Source organism: Acanthochromis polyacanthus, chromosome 3 (assembly GCF_021347895.1).
Source record: "Acanthochromis polyacanthus isolate Apoly-LR-REF ecotype Palm Island chromosome 3, KAUST_Apoly_ChrSc, whole genome shotgun sequence".
Taxonomy (NCBI): Eukaryota; Metazoa; Chordata; class Actinopteri; family Pomacentridae; genus Acanthochromis; species Acanthochromis polyacanthus.
Genome location: NC_067115.1, coordinates 7,365,067 through 7,380,500, shown reverse-complemented (window position 1 = coordinate 7,380,500; position 15,434 = coordinate 7,365,067).

The following is a 15,434-nucleotide window of genomic DNA, read 5'->3' as shown; positions in this document are numbered from 1 at the left end:
AACCAGAGGAGCTCAGGTGGAAATAAAGAAGTCGTCCTTGTCTGTTTTTTTTTTTTTTGTCACAGCTTCCGTCGAAGCTGCAGAAGGAATACTGTCAGCCATGTCGGTGACATCGCCGGTCATGACGAGAGGATTTGTGTTTCCTCTTATTCTCTTTCCTCCTCCCTGTATGTTCTTCAGACAGGCTTGAAAAGGTGCACTGTGTCTTAGCTGCTCGCTGAAGCAGCCACTACGAGGTGCTTTCCACTTCACAACAGCATTACCCATCAATTATTCAGAGGCCCTGAAATAAAGCAGTTTGCCTCCTCTATCTCTTAAGGAGGAAAGAGAGAATTGCAAATGAAAAAGGCACAGAAGTGTTGATGATTTCGATGCTTGTGCAGTTAATAGCATCACTTTTAAAAGATTTAAAGAAGGGGGAAAAAAAACACTGCAGCTTCAGTAAGTGTAGACTCCTGTCTGCCTCAGAAGATCACATGTAAGAGCTGGATTATTCCTATTCATGTTGCACTTTGTCTTCGCATTAGTAATTCATTTTCTCCTTATCAATTCATCAGCTGGTATTAAAGGCTGTCTTGCATCCAATGAGCACCACAGCCATTTTATAAAAAGTTTATGCGTCTGCAGTTTGTCCACTACCATGGACTGTACTTGGTAGCGCCATGAAGCCACAGGACAGTCAGTAAAAATTTTCTTTGCTGATGTTTTGAAGTAGTAGATAGCTCTTCCATTATAATCATTAACAATTAATAAATTAAAATAATCTTTGCTTGCATGACACTGTTGGAACATCATTTTTCAAAGGAGGGTATTTGGTAATTTAGATGAAACTTTGGGTCACACTGCTTAATGTTACACTGTACTCACAAGCTAGTTGCTAGCTACTGCTCGTTGCTAGCTAGAGTTTGTTGCTAACCACTTCTAGTTGATACAGGGATGCCAACTCTCACGCTTTGGCCGTAAGACCCACGCAACTCAGTCCCTTCACACGCTCTCACGCCACACTGCAAATATCACACCGGCAAACATTTTTAATGTAACTAACTACGTCAGAATCTGTGTTATGCTCATTGACCAATGGTGGATACATGTGTGCAAATATCACATGATCCAGCCTTTATGCTGATGATCAGGTGGGTGGTTCAGGACGAGGGTTTGCAACTACCAGCAAGAGAAGACACAACAATTTTCAAGTGGGAAAGTCACATTTTCCAAAACCCTGTGCACGCTGTTTTTTATCCAACTTTTACCTGATTCTGCATGGTGCATTTGTCCACCAGGGTTGGACTGTCAATGCTGTAACGTCCTGAGCCATCTGAGTGAGAACATTTGGTGCCAACACCCTGAATGGTGACAAAATGGCATGCGAGTGTGGTGATTATGCGCCGTTTTATTTTACGACAACAACACAGTCACCACTCTCCGTCTGCTCCATTCACTAGATTTAGGTCCCTGCATCTTGTTCATCACATTGAAATTCAAGTTGAACTTCTTTGTCTTGGACAGTCGTTGACAACCTGGTAAAATTTTTTGATCTTGTTCAAATCGTGCCATGAAATTGCATATATGATTGTGAATTTGAAAGACAACAGACATAACAGGAAATAAAGCCTAGAAAGTTGCAGTTTGTTGTACAACTGTTGAACTACAAGACTGAAAATTTGGAAGTAGACAGAAAATGCACTACAAAGTGATGTTTTATGGTTCTCCAAAACCTACCTTGACTTAAAGATTAGCTGTAGCTCTCACAATAACCAGACCTATAGAGAATTTCACCTATTTAACACCTATTAAAAAAATAAAAAACATCGGTGTTGGTGACATATATTGTACAAGATTGTAGTTCACTGAACAGCTTCATAAAAAAATGTACAGCAAACTTTGTAACTCATGGCACAATTCAAACAGGATCAAAAACCCATTTTTTTCTCACTGTTGACATCTATACGTAATTTTCCTGCTAAATGCTGTCATTGTACTGACCTTTTTTTCACTAAAATCTAACTTGAATCCTTTTTTATTAGTTCCTTCTTGATGATTGTTTATGATTGATAATAATGACAGTGTTGGTGGCGACAACTTCTTTTGCCAGAAAAAACTTGAGAATCACAACACAAGGTAAAGCCTCAAAAGTTTACTTTTGTTTTTTCTTGTCCTGACCATAGCGTGCAGATTGTAACTCTCAGTAATCAGTAGCAGAGATTAGTTTCCCAATCACTGACAATGAGACTGAAACAGCACAGTGAGGTTGCTCTGACTTTTAGAAATCAGCGAGCTGTTATACGAAGCTGCTATGGTCACCATCACCCGTTTTCTCTTGTTTTTTTCTTTTGCCTGTTTAATTGTAATAGTTCATTTTCTTGTGTGGTTTGCTTAATTTTACCCTCTGTCTTTGTCTTGTTCCTGTGATTCCACGATAGTTTCCACTTTTTCACAGTTATCAAGTTGTATTTTGTGTCTCTTCTTTTGCCTTTTTTTTTTTTTTTGCCTACAATCTTGCCTCTTTGTGTCTCTAATGTTTGGTGTAGCCCTACTGGAAAACTCCTGGTTATTTTTCTTGTTTTGAATCACTTTTTCTTGGCTTTATATCGGACTTTACCTGCCGGAACCCTGCATTCACCTCCAGTAAGTTCTATTAAAGTTCACCTCAGCCTCCCTCTGTGTCTGTATTTCTGTCCTTGTGGTGAACCGCAGACATCAGAGGCTTCTTGTTCCTGAGCTTTTCTTTTCATAAACAATATGGCTACTCGCCTGATTTCACACACGAATGACTTTTTTTGGTGCATTATGTGAACGAATAAGTCTTTTGAACATAACCGAAGACTAAAAGTTGCTGCATTGATTTTCACCATCTCCGGTATTTTGCAGCTCTTTTGTGAAATAAAATTCTTGCACATAAAACTTTTTAGGGGGCACAACATCACCTAAAATGTTTAAATATATTGTAGCTGTTACCTTTTGTGCATGATGTTAATTTAAATGGAGTAAAATTAAAGCAGTGATTGCATTAAACTCCAACAGTGAATATTCTGTCTACAGGAGACTGACCTCTGTTGGTGTTTTTACTTTTTAACTTTAGAAAACAGAAGCAAGTAAAGAACAAATATGAAAATATCACAGTGAGTAAGCTCACTGCAGATCTTCTAAAGTCAACAAGTACAAGACTTAACTCTACTTTATCAGTGTTTATTTTAGGATTATATCACTATACAAAGACCTATAGAGAAATGAAATGGGTTTGAAATTGAAGCACACAGGAAAAATATAAAGCAGGGAAGACTGGAGCTGTCTCCACTGAGAATCTATATCTCTTATATTTATGCTCGACGGGGAACAAAAAGAGTAGAAACAGACTTTTCACTTCCTCAGAAACTGTCTCACTATCTGAGCCAAATCTTCTGCCACTCCTGACACCATTTTCCAAGAGAATCGATTGGTCAGTATGAGGTGTTCGATGCATTACCTGGGATAAAACCTACCTGGCAGTTGGTTAGGAGTTCAGGATACCCGGTAAGGAGTGAACCACCATCATAGCTTTGGAAATGCAGAGTTAAACCTGAAGCTCGCTCGATAATGTTCAATATAACACATTAGCACGCGTTAAAACACCGTTTGCTGAGCGATCAGTTCTCTTTGAAGATGATGTTACTGTTCTTCAAAGATTCTGCAGAGATCAGTATGCAGACACAGAGAGGACACAGGAATAAACTGTCTAACATACTAAAAGACCTACACAAAATTACATTCCTATCCAACTAAGCTGCATACTTTTTTGTGATCAATTATTTTTATTTAGAAAAAGAAAAGCATGGAACAATTCAACAACAGTGATACAACAAGTTATAAGCACTTCTTCAACAATTTTTAAGATGAACTCCCCCCCTAATTTGCGACATTCCCTCCCTCCCACGATCTTCTGTATTGTAGGTTCAAAGAGTACGTAATAGTACAGCACACCATATCCTGGTCTCATTCGTATTTAGTAGGTTGAGGTAGGAAAAAAAAAAAAAAAAAAAAGGAAACAAAAGCGTATATGTTTACATACATACATATACATACACATATATACATACATATATATATATATATATATATATGTACATCCACACCCATATACATACACACACGCACAATCACCTACTCTATAACACAATAATAATAAATTAATTATTTAGCTGGACAAAAATGCAGAAATGGTTATTGAATTAGGAAGTAAATGAGCAAAAAGTTACAGTTTGAATACATATGACATACAGATCCCTCATGCCAGTAAATCTTTTATGGCTACAGCCACAGAGGTCCAGGTACGAATTTTTTTCTGACCAGCCCCGTGCATCCTTGCCACTGACAACTCCATGTATATTATGCTCAAAAATGTTTGCAGCCACTGGGTCCTTGTGAGTGTGCAGGGGGTCTTCCAGCATAAGGCTAGCATTTTCTTACTAAGCTGCATACTTGATTACGTTTTGAAGGGAACATAATTATGTTTGAATACTGACATAATTTGTGACCTGTGGCATGGTAGGAAAGGTGTCCAGTTTTAAAGAGAAACCACATCGATGTTAGGAGGTAGGAGGGAAGGATTCAGGGATAAACCAAAGACAGACTTTCATAAAAGAAAGACAAGAGCTTCCATTCCATTTACTTTTGGTTTTCATTGCTTTCTGATTGGTCTTGGGCACAAAAGCTCCATGGTTGGATAATATTTTATGCTTTGTTATCCACTTTTACATGTTAGAAACTTGGTTAAGTTTAAACACTTGAAATATATGGTTAGGTTTAGGAAATACGTAATTTCGGTTAAAATGACTCTTTCATTGTTTTAGAAGCATCTCCTCCGTTTTCTGGGTTACCATAGCAACAAGTCCTACCTCACCTGATATATGATTGGTTGGCTGAAAATGAGAGACAAAGATATATTGATTATGAATCTATTTGTGATACATTGGAAATTAATGTATTCTTGCAGTAAATTTGTTTCCTCCAAAATGTAACTGAGAATGCAGTTTAGTTGCATTGTGACATAATATGAGGGGAATGGGTTGTCACATAGAATATAACACTGTGAGATTTCATCCTCCACATCGCCAGGAAAATAGTTTTATAGTCTTTTTTTAATGATAACGTAACATAATGATGACTGGAAAAGAAGCATGCATCTAAGCAAGTTAACATGTATAATAAAAAGCTCCTCAGATGGTGTTTTGTATAAAGCAGCGATAATGATAACTGACGTTCACACTGTCTGCAATTTTTTGCAGCTTTCTTTCTTTGTTTTTGGCTGTTTTATAGTTTGTTCTCTTTTGTAAGGAATATTTGGCTCTTATTTGTTCCGGTTTGGTCATCTGCCGTCTTTCTGTGAAGCACTCATCGTTAGATTCAGAAACCCTGGTTGACCAGATTTATGTGTTGTTGAAGTTAGTGAAGTTGGATAATAAAAATATATTCTTGGTATGTTGACATTATTTCACAGCAGAGGCTCCAGATGCAATTTCAAGTTCAAATATTCTGTTTTCTTTTCCTCTTCATGGATGTTAAAAATACACTGATTCAAATGTGGGAAAAGTTTCCTGAGCCTGTGATAAAACATGCATCAGAGCATGTGACTGAGGCATTAAAATCAATGCAGATATACGGTTAAAGGCTCTTGTACTGCAATGAATCAAAAACAAAGCGGCATCTAAGGCTGAATTTAACAAGCACCAAATCTAAGAATTAACAGACTCTGAGCTGAACTTTGTGCTTTTTGGAAGTGTGAAGTTTTTTAAGTGTTAAATGTTTTTGGGCTTTTAATGGACTCTCCATGTTTTCTCAGCTTGTGTCCTCAGTTGATCTGCAGCAGCCTGGTTTGGTTTGGAAATGCACGATTTCTAAAACTATGCAGAATGAAGCTCGGTGCTTTTCTGTCCTTCAGTTATTATATAGCGCTCATATCTTTGCAGCTACCTGCACAGTGATGTTATTAGCTGTTCAGATGGTTTTCTGCTGTAATGAAATGGTCGCTTCACGTTTGTGGCAGAGTGCTGAAATATTTAGTGCTGCATACATACTAAGGTGTCTCAACTTTGTTCTTTAGAAATCAGTGTTTTACTCTGAGAATTACTGTTGCTAGCACTAAAATATTTCAGTCAATAGAAACTCTACAGTTCCAGTCTACATCATCGATATGGTGAATGCCAGACAAGGACATTCTGTCACTTCTTTGCATACTTTACTGTGCTGATTAAGGGTGTGCAGTACAGAAAAACCTTTAAACTTATAACTGCTACTGCTCACTTAGGAACATTCTTTGAAACAGATAGATACCCTTGAAATGTTCTTTGAATATTAGATTACTGTGTTTTCTTAAAAACATTATTAGAACTTGTAGGTATTGTTAACCACATCCCTTGCTAGCTGGGAATGAGCTCAAATTGTTGAGCCAATGTTTAAAATCCCTAGGAGCCAATTTGAGTAAGCATCTACAGGAACATCTGCTGGATACAATCTGGTCCGCCTACAAGATCCGCTGCCAACATGTGGAGACAGAAACCAAAGGACACCTGCAGAGGTCACGACCCAGGCACATTAGGCGAGTGGTTTTAACATTGTGGCTGATCGGTAAGTAGCACATAGGTGTCAAAAAAGACTCAATACTGGGTCACCAGTTGCTACATGTGTACCTAAATTTACAAAAAGGTTTGTGATAAACTCTCTTTTAGGAGAGGTGAAGGCTTGGTAATGTTAGAGCAAACAGAAACAAGATGTCTCCTTCGTTTCCAAACTGACAGGAAAATGAAGGAAGCGGGGAAGAAAGCCAGGAGCTGTGGCTCAGCAGCGATGAATAAAAGACTCGGGGAGGATGATTGAAGCTGTACTCCACATTAACTGTCGCTAAGGTCCATTAACATTAAAATCTTCTTCTTCAATCCCCACAGAGAAACGTTCTTCCTGCTCATCCCACATGCTCCGAGGCCTGATTCGACACATTAGAGCAAAAGTAACTCACTGAAGTTCCCTTTAGCAGCGCACCAGGTAAGCATTGGTTTAAATCTAACTCCTCTGATTCCCTGATAATACACCACTTGTCTGTCACGACATACTTTACAGTTCTTCCTGAAACATGATTCAGGTCATGGTGGCTGGCTCATAAAATTTATCGGAAAAGAGCTGTGATGAAGTTCAAAGCGTCACCCCCAAGTTTAGCTCTCCGCCTCCGAAAAATGTCCCCAAAGTACGGCTAAATAATGCATTCAGAGAGCGGCGGGTTACCTGAAATGCCCTGTTTATATTCAGCAAAGTTGTCCGTTTGGGAGAGCGGCTGCCTGCTGAGGACCCTGAGGTGTGAAGATGGATATCCTTATCCAGTGATAGGGGAACAAACCTGCCACTGGCGAGCACAGCTGTGACAGCGACAAGCCACTGACTCAGCCATCGGAGGATCCTGTAGCTGCCTCAGCTGTCAGTCTCTATTTAGAATTAAAGCAGTAATCAATACAGCAACCATTCACCCTGCCCCTCACGCTGCCTGCGACTAAATGGAAGCCTCACAATCTACACAAGCTGAATTTATGCTGCTGAGATATTTCAAAACTTTTCCCCCTAGTAAATGATATTTGCTGCAGTGATGGCTCGAGGCTGCTGCTGTGATTAGACACACAGAACTCCGCCGTTCAGAGGCACATTTATCACCTGAAAAGTAACAGACAAAAGCAATACAAGTAATTAGCCTGCCAGATGTGATAGTGCAACGAACAAGCAATTAGTGGTGGACTGATCAAGTGATAAGTGAACTCGGGAGTCACAATGTCAAGTATTTAAGTTAACTTAAATGGGGGAGAAAAAAAGAGCAAAAAGGACTCTATAATCAAAGGTGAGATGTGCTCTGACTTTCACTTGGTTTGAATTAAAGTGACCATTACACTCACAACTCAGTGAGCTATCATAAGTGTTGCATGTCTGTATAATAACACTGCACATGTAATTAGTGCTAATAAATCCTCACTAACATGTTGTGAACTCAAACACTCAGCCTGGAAAAGCTGCAGCGTAACAAATGAAACGACATTAACTTTTTCACCTACAGACGATTCACCAAAAAGAAGAAGAATACCTTTATTGTCATTATATAGTGTACAACGAAATTGCTATCACATACTGATGGGGGAAGCTGCCATGCAAGGCGCTAACCACGGCTCATCAGGAGCAGTTAGGGGTTCAGCATCTTGCTCAGGGACACGTTGACATGAGCTCTCCAGGACAAGGATCGAACTCTCCGGTTGCAAAACAACCACTCTACCCATTGAGCCATGCTGCCCCTAAAAACTATTTTAGTGCATAGAATTAGTAACTCAATACAGTTTTCCTAAGCCATTTGTTAAAAAAAAAAAAACAGTCGTCTTTCCAACCATGCAATGTGAAATGAAAGTCGATTAAATTATGTCTCCTCTGGTTAAACTAGACCCTCCAGAAAACCGCGGGCAAAAATCTGTGATTATGCGGGCTAAAATCCTTGATTATGCAAATAAATATGCAGGGTTTTTATGCCATTTTATGTGGGGAAATTGCGGAAAGTTGCAAAGTATGCGAATAGTTGTGAAATATGCAAAAATATGCGCGATTCACCTGCTGTCTGGCCGTGGAGGGATGTGTCCTCTAATCAGACACTGGGACTGCTGCAGGGTTACTGGACTGACAGCCTGTGCTTTGAGAGGGGGAGAAGCTCACAGCAGCATCTGCTGCTTGTTGAGGACAGTAACTGCAGAATGATCCGAGTTTTCCTGTCAGTCTCCAAAACGGCAGAAAAAGTCGCTAAATTTGTGGCTGGTCACTTTTGACAAATGACAAAAGTCGCTAGAACGCTTTGGAAAGTCGCCAGATTTAGCGAGAAAGTCGCTAAGTTGGCAACACTGTCGCTGCGCTCCGCATCAGCTCGTGCTTCTAGTGTGTGTGTGTGAATGCGTGAACTGATGACGTCAGGCCGGGCGTCACATAAAAACTCACTCACAACTCCATTTATATTGGTTATAGTTTTCTCATTTTATACGGAAGTGAAATCAAGCGGGACCCGCATATTTCTCTTTTTTTCGTGGAAATGTGAGATTCTTGTACGGATTATGCGGCCTTTTGGGAAATAATTGACCCCCGCATAATCAGTGGCATTTTGGTGATTAATGCGGGAATTCATGCGATCGCATAATCGCGTTTTTCTGGAGGGTCTATTAAACACTATGCAAATCACAGTTGCTATCAGCTTGTATTCCACTGATTTATTTAGTTGTACTGTTAAGACTGGAACTAATAGCACTACTTATAGCAGATGCAGATATACGAGAGATCAATGTCCTTTTCATGATGCTTGTGTGACAGAAGTAGTGAATTTACAATGTATCTTAGGGCTACATAGCATAATGTTTTAGCATCAAACTGTGCAAGTTAAGCAAGGTCAGGCTTATTTTCAATGACTAATGTATGATGTCTGCCTGACCACAATGTACCTTGATTTAAGAGGTTTGTTGTCTTTACTGTAAAGACGTGGAGTTTGTAGACAGACGGCTTCGCATGTGCACAGAAAAATGGGCAGGAACAGGAGAGAAAAACACTGAAAAAGAAGGTTTGTTTGCAAAAGAAAGAATGCTGCATCAATTGTTTGGTCGCACAACTAGTAAAATATTAATCACTATCACAGTTTGGGTTTCCCACAATTAAATGCGTGACATGACTGACACTGAGGTTCAAAAAGCTCATAAAAAACAGCTTATGCAGATAAAGCCTGGGTATATGTGACAGTAGAACCCCTTATAGCACTTTTTGAAACGAGCTGCTGCATTGCAGTAACTGATGGAGACTAGAAGCTTCTCTGTGCACAGTCACCAAGCTAGTGTCTACTGTAGCCCACATGTGATGCATTAGGAAACATCGGAAAAGTTTAGCTTCAATTGATAAGCTGATATCCGTTCAGTGAGGTGTTTTGGTTACAGATACTCTTGTCTGCAGTGTCTTGCAATTAAATTCACATTTTACGAGCTGCATTTTGCCTCTCCATCCAGGCATGTGTGAGGCTGCAAGGATGAAGGCAGAAAGACAGCAAGGATGCCCCGAAAAATTGTTGTTACTGCAAAGACAGAGACCTGTTCATGGCAGAATGATAAAATTCCCCTGTGTCCATGGATAAGAGGAGCTGTGGACATAGAACTAATGAATCTGCAGGTCTGATAAACATCCTTCAGCCCTTTTCACCTCCCAGACATCAGCTATAATGATCAGTAAAAGCTAAGTTTGCAAAGTGTTTCTTTCAAAGGGCTAATTTCTGTGCTTGTTCAGTCACACAAAAACAAACTTTTAAACTGATTCAAAATTAAAAATCAGTTTTCTTTGGAAAACTGCAGAAATGTTAGTCTTTTTTTAACAACATGTTTTCTTTTTCTTTTTTCTTTTAAACAAACCGGGGTACATTTTGACCAACAATATTGCTCAAAAAAAGTGATGCTCCTCATTGTTAATTAGCCAAAACTAAATCTTTGACTGCTCTTTTCTCGTTCCTTCACATTTGACATTGACCATCTATGCTGCAGTAGTATGTTGTTGTTTTTTAAAAGTTGTACTGGAAAGAAACTGTTATTTAAATACAGACTTATTTATGACAAATACAGTGGGTTTAATCTGGAATTACTGTGTTTATGTGGCCCAGGCCAGCCTATAACCAGGTATAGTGTGATTTAGAGTTAATCTGACCTGCTTCACCTGTGTTCTCCTTTAAAGCTGCTGTCCGGAGTTTGCGTTTGTTTTCAATCTATGTATCATTTTTTAACAAAGCTTAAATGTGTTAGTCTAGTTCGATACTATAATATAAAGTTAGAATAACGCGATATGAAAATTTATTCCTGAGCTCCGCCTTCCTCTCATAGACCCTCATGTTATTCCAAAAAGCGCCGGTTGCTGCTGACCAATCAAGTTCGAGCTTCAGCTTTGTCATGCTGTCAATCAACGGTTACACGCACAGCAAGCAAGCCCATGCAGAGGTGGGCGAGCTACGCACTACGCAACCGCGCGCACATTTGTTTTGCTTGTGGAGGAGAGAGCATCAGGGATCAGCAACTTCCAGAAAAGTTACCAATCCCACGGCTTGTCAGGCCAAGAGACTGCAGGACGTTTTTTGGCTCGGGGTGCTCGCATCGCTCCCCGACCACGGCCTCCATAGCCCGCCTGACGGCTTCGTTTAGATGCCCGACCTCTGGAGGAAGATGTTGGGGCGTCTGGGACATACTCTTCGTCAGAGGAGTCATGCAATTCTGAACTCTAGATAGAAATAAATAAACAATCTAACACATATACACGCGTAAATGCACTAAGTCTGATAAACAACGTCATTGAGAGGGATACACGAGTGTAATCACATATTGAAACTTTACTAATTCGTCCTAGCAGATTCATGTTATTTTGGTATTAGGACAAGTTAGACTCAATACAGCATTCTAACGTAATTCCTTTATTATTTACTAAATGTACTAAATGTAGAAGAGGGGAAAACAGCAAAACAGGCAAGATGCTGCAGCACTCCGGGCACTTCTCTCATGTACTGCGCACGTGCACAAATAAAGGGGCGAAATCAGAGGGAGGGAGGGTGGGACCAACAATGTTCTGGGAGACGCTGCGATTCAAACTCCGGACAGCAGCTTTAATCTGACCACGTACTTTGACAGAAAACAGACATTGTCATCTATTACTGTTCTTTTCGGCAATCTTTCTACAGACACTTACAAAAAGCTGTTTTGACAACCGTGACCATGAAACTTTGTGAGAAAATAACATCTAGCATGAAAAAGAGGTCCATAAAGCAGACGATTTCTATAAGTGCTGCAAAATATACTTCTATCGCTTCCATCTCTTCAAACTCTCAGCATCCTATTTGCTCACAGTCATCGTCTCGTTGCCTCGGCTGCAGCAGCAGACAGGATCTGATCGGTATTTTCCCTCCAAGCTGTGGCTGATCTACACTCAGGATGCTGCAGCAGCTTCCGTTCAGAGAACACATGAGTGACAGCTGGTCAGCTTTGACTGGCGTTACATTAAAGCAGAAACTCTTTCATTAAACTGCGGCTAATTTGAGGCTCGTTCTCACATGCAAAGCGAAAATAATGTGGCAACATTGCTGCAATCTACATTCACACAGTAGAAATTCATTGATGCCAGTTTGACAAGTTGCTAAGGCACAGAAATCAAAAGGTAAATAGTGCAGAATGATACTTGTAGATCATGAGATAACGGCGCAATATGAGGCTGGAAGCCTGCGTAATCTGATGAAAAAAGAAAAATCTAAAATCATATTAACATTTAGAAAAACAACCAACTATGAAACATCTTCTTGTCAAATTCAAATGTATTACTGGCAGGAAATACATCACCAAACTCTCACAAAGCCATTGTCTGGCTTCAGTCACAAGCGACGAGCTCTGTACTAAATACTGACTTTACTTAATGACTCCCAAAGCAACTTGACTAATTATGTTTGAACGGCGGTGAATGACGCCGGGCCCCTATAGAAGTGTGTCAATCTGTGGCCTACTATCAAAGGAAAAGGTCAATTACAGTTGCGTGTCCAAGGACTCTCTATCATAGCTTGACCTTTCAGCTTGATGTGCCACAAAACCCACTGGAGCTTCATCCAAATGTCACATGTTTCCTGACAGTGCTTGATTCCCCAGGCTGCAGACTGTTTACTGTGTCCCCTGCCTGTATTGATTCAGAACAATTCAGCAGGACGATTAGTGCACAGGCAGGTTAGAGTATATGTTATATACAGTATGTGTTTCATAACACAAGCAGATGCTATGAAATTATTATAATTAAAGCATGATTTAACCTTTTTTTATCTTTAAAGAATCATTTAAATAGATTTCAGGATGTAGAGCAGTAAATGAAGGTCTGAAAGTACGTTAAACAACTGGCAAACCAACATTCAGCATCAGCTCAGACTGCATTTAGTTCAGTCTGTTACTAGTCTGAGCTGTGAAACCATGACAAACACTGTACATTGGGTTAAATTTGCAACATGTCAAATTTTGAACAGCAATTTTGTATTATGATAGCAGCAAACAACTGTCAGAGTAAAAGGATCATTAGTAGAGAATAATGTTCATGTTCCTGCTGATTCTATCACTATTTTTAAATCTCTCCTTAAACTATTCTATTGTTTTTAAGAAAAACTTTCATATCCACATGAATTTCAATAGTTTTTTGTTTTTCATTTTTGTTTAGTTGTATGCTAGTTCATGTTAGTGAATTTTAGTGCACGTTGGCGCATGTTATGTAACTATATGTTTGCATGCTATTTTATGTTAATGTAGTGCATGTTAGTGTGCCTTATTGCGTGATAGTGTCAGTTAGTACATCTTAGTGTATGTTGGTGTGTTAGTGCATGTATGTTAGCATGTGTTAGGGTATGTTATTGTAATTTAGTGCATGGTAATGTATGTTTGTGCATGTTACTGAATTTTTCTTGCATGCTTTTGTGTGATCATGCATGTGAGCCCCTCCCTTTGAAACTGTTGGTCCTCCCTGTGCTTGTAAACAGACAGGCTGACCTCACGCTGTGTCAGAAAAGTAAAAGTGCACTCCAGCATTTAAATAATGTGCCAAAAAAAATCCAAAGAATTTAACTTCATCTTCATGTTTTTTCTTTCCAGATCAGAGTGACTGTTGTTACCGCTATTTTGAGGCTCTCCTCTGCTTCTTCCCCACTTGTGTCTGTTTCAGGCCGTGTTCTTCATGTGTCTGTTTCTACACATTGTTCCACTTCAGTCCGAAAAACTGTGGAGAGACACAAAAAGCAGAACAAACATGAGACAAGTAAAGTGAAGACAACGTTGCTGAAGCTGACAACAAATCATGATGACCACTGTATAAATTTTACAATGCTAGCATGGCTAATGATAGTCTTGTGTTTCTTTTTTAATTGATGTGCTCGTTTACTTTGGTCTGAAATCCTGCAGCTCACGTAACATCCAATGAACCTTTAATAACTCAGGACTCAACTTACTTTATAGTAAATCATCTGACTAAGCCGTCTCTGTTATTTTTTTCATGGTTTTGTGAGAATATTTTAATGGTTTTATCACTGGAGTGTGTGTGTGGATCACAGCTGACATCACAGTGAAGGGAGCTCCGCTGCTGAAGGCCAGTGATTTGACCAGTGACAATGGTGATTCTTCATCACATCACTTCAAATTCTTTGAAAGAGGTTTTATTCCTTACATGTTCTTTCTCTGTAACCTTCAGCTGTTCTTCAGGAGACTGACACAATCACCATCAGTCTGGATTTATGTGAAAAGGTTTGCTTAAGTACACAGTTGGTTTCTTTACGAGACTCTGCTTTATAAAGAATCAGAATTCATTAACGCATCCGAGCATCATTCACTGGTCGTAAAGCAAACTTCAATTTGCACCACTTTGAAGAACAACTGATTGAATTATTGGCTTTTAATGGACTGTTGTGCTGAATAACAGTGCTGGCTTATTTTTTTCTTTCTCTTTTACATGCTCACTGGGTTGACAGGCTTTTCTTGGATGTCTGTGTGGGAGCTGCAGTTTACCAGGAAAACTAATTTAAATAACAAGACAAGCTGGCAGCAATGACCTCATCAGTAATCACACTGATAATACATTTTTGAGATGAGTGACACTGTGAGAGTGAGGAGGATTTATGGTGTAAAAAGATGATAAGCTGGTGTAAAAACAGATGTTTGCCATTATTTGAAAGACAATGTATGTCTATTAAGGATAGAAAAATAGCATTTTTAAAAACTGTTATCTTACAGATGTGCCTTATTTTGTTAAATTATAGATATGTAATAAAATCACAGAAAAATATTAAATATGAAGTTACAGGTTTACTGTCAAAAACAACAAAAAAGAAGAGAAAAACATGCCCAAAGTGCAAATAATATCCAGATGCAAAAATGTCATTATTTTACATATATTTACCATTAAATTATGTTTGGTTACTAAGGATTGATGTGACTGTTTTACAGAGTTTCCCTGTTTTGTTAAATACCAGTAAATATCTCGTAAAATCACAAAAAAATATTAATCGATCATTTGACAGTATGAAAAAGTAAACTCCAGCATGAATTGCATCATCTACCAATAAACTGCATAAATGGTGCGTGCTAAAGTATTAACATTTGGTCTTTCTTCTGTCCAACAGAGATCTCCAGTATCTGATGGAAACATCCTCCACCACAACCTGTGACAACATCCACCCACGCAAATGTCACTGCGTTTTCCTCTCAGTGGTCAAGTCTGATCGTGTTCTCGAGAGGTCTGGGGTGTTGAACGCTCGCTTCTTGTCACTTCAATGTTTTGCTCTGACAGCTCAGCCGAGTACCACTGTGTTGGCCCCTGTTATGCTAGCAGTTTCTGTTTTGAAGTCAAGGCTAAATTCCTGCGATCTGAAT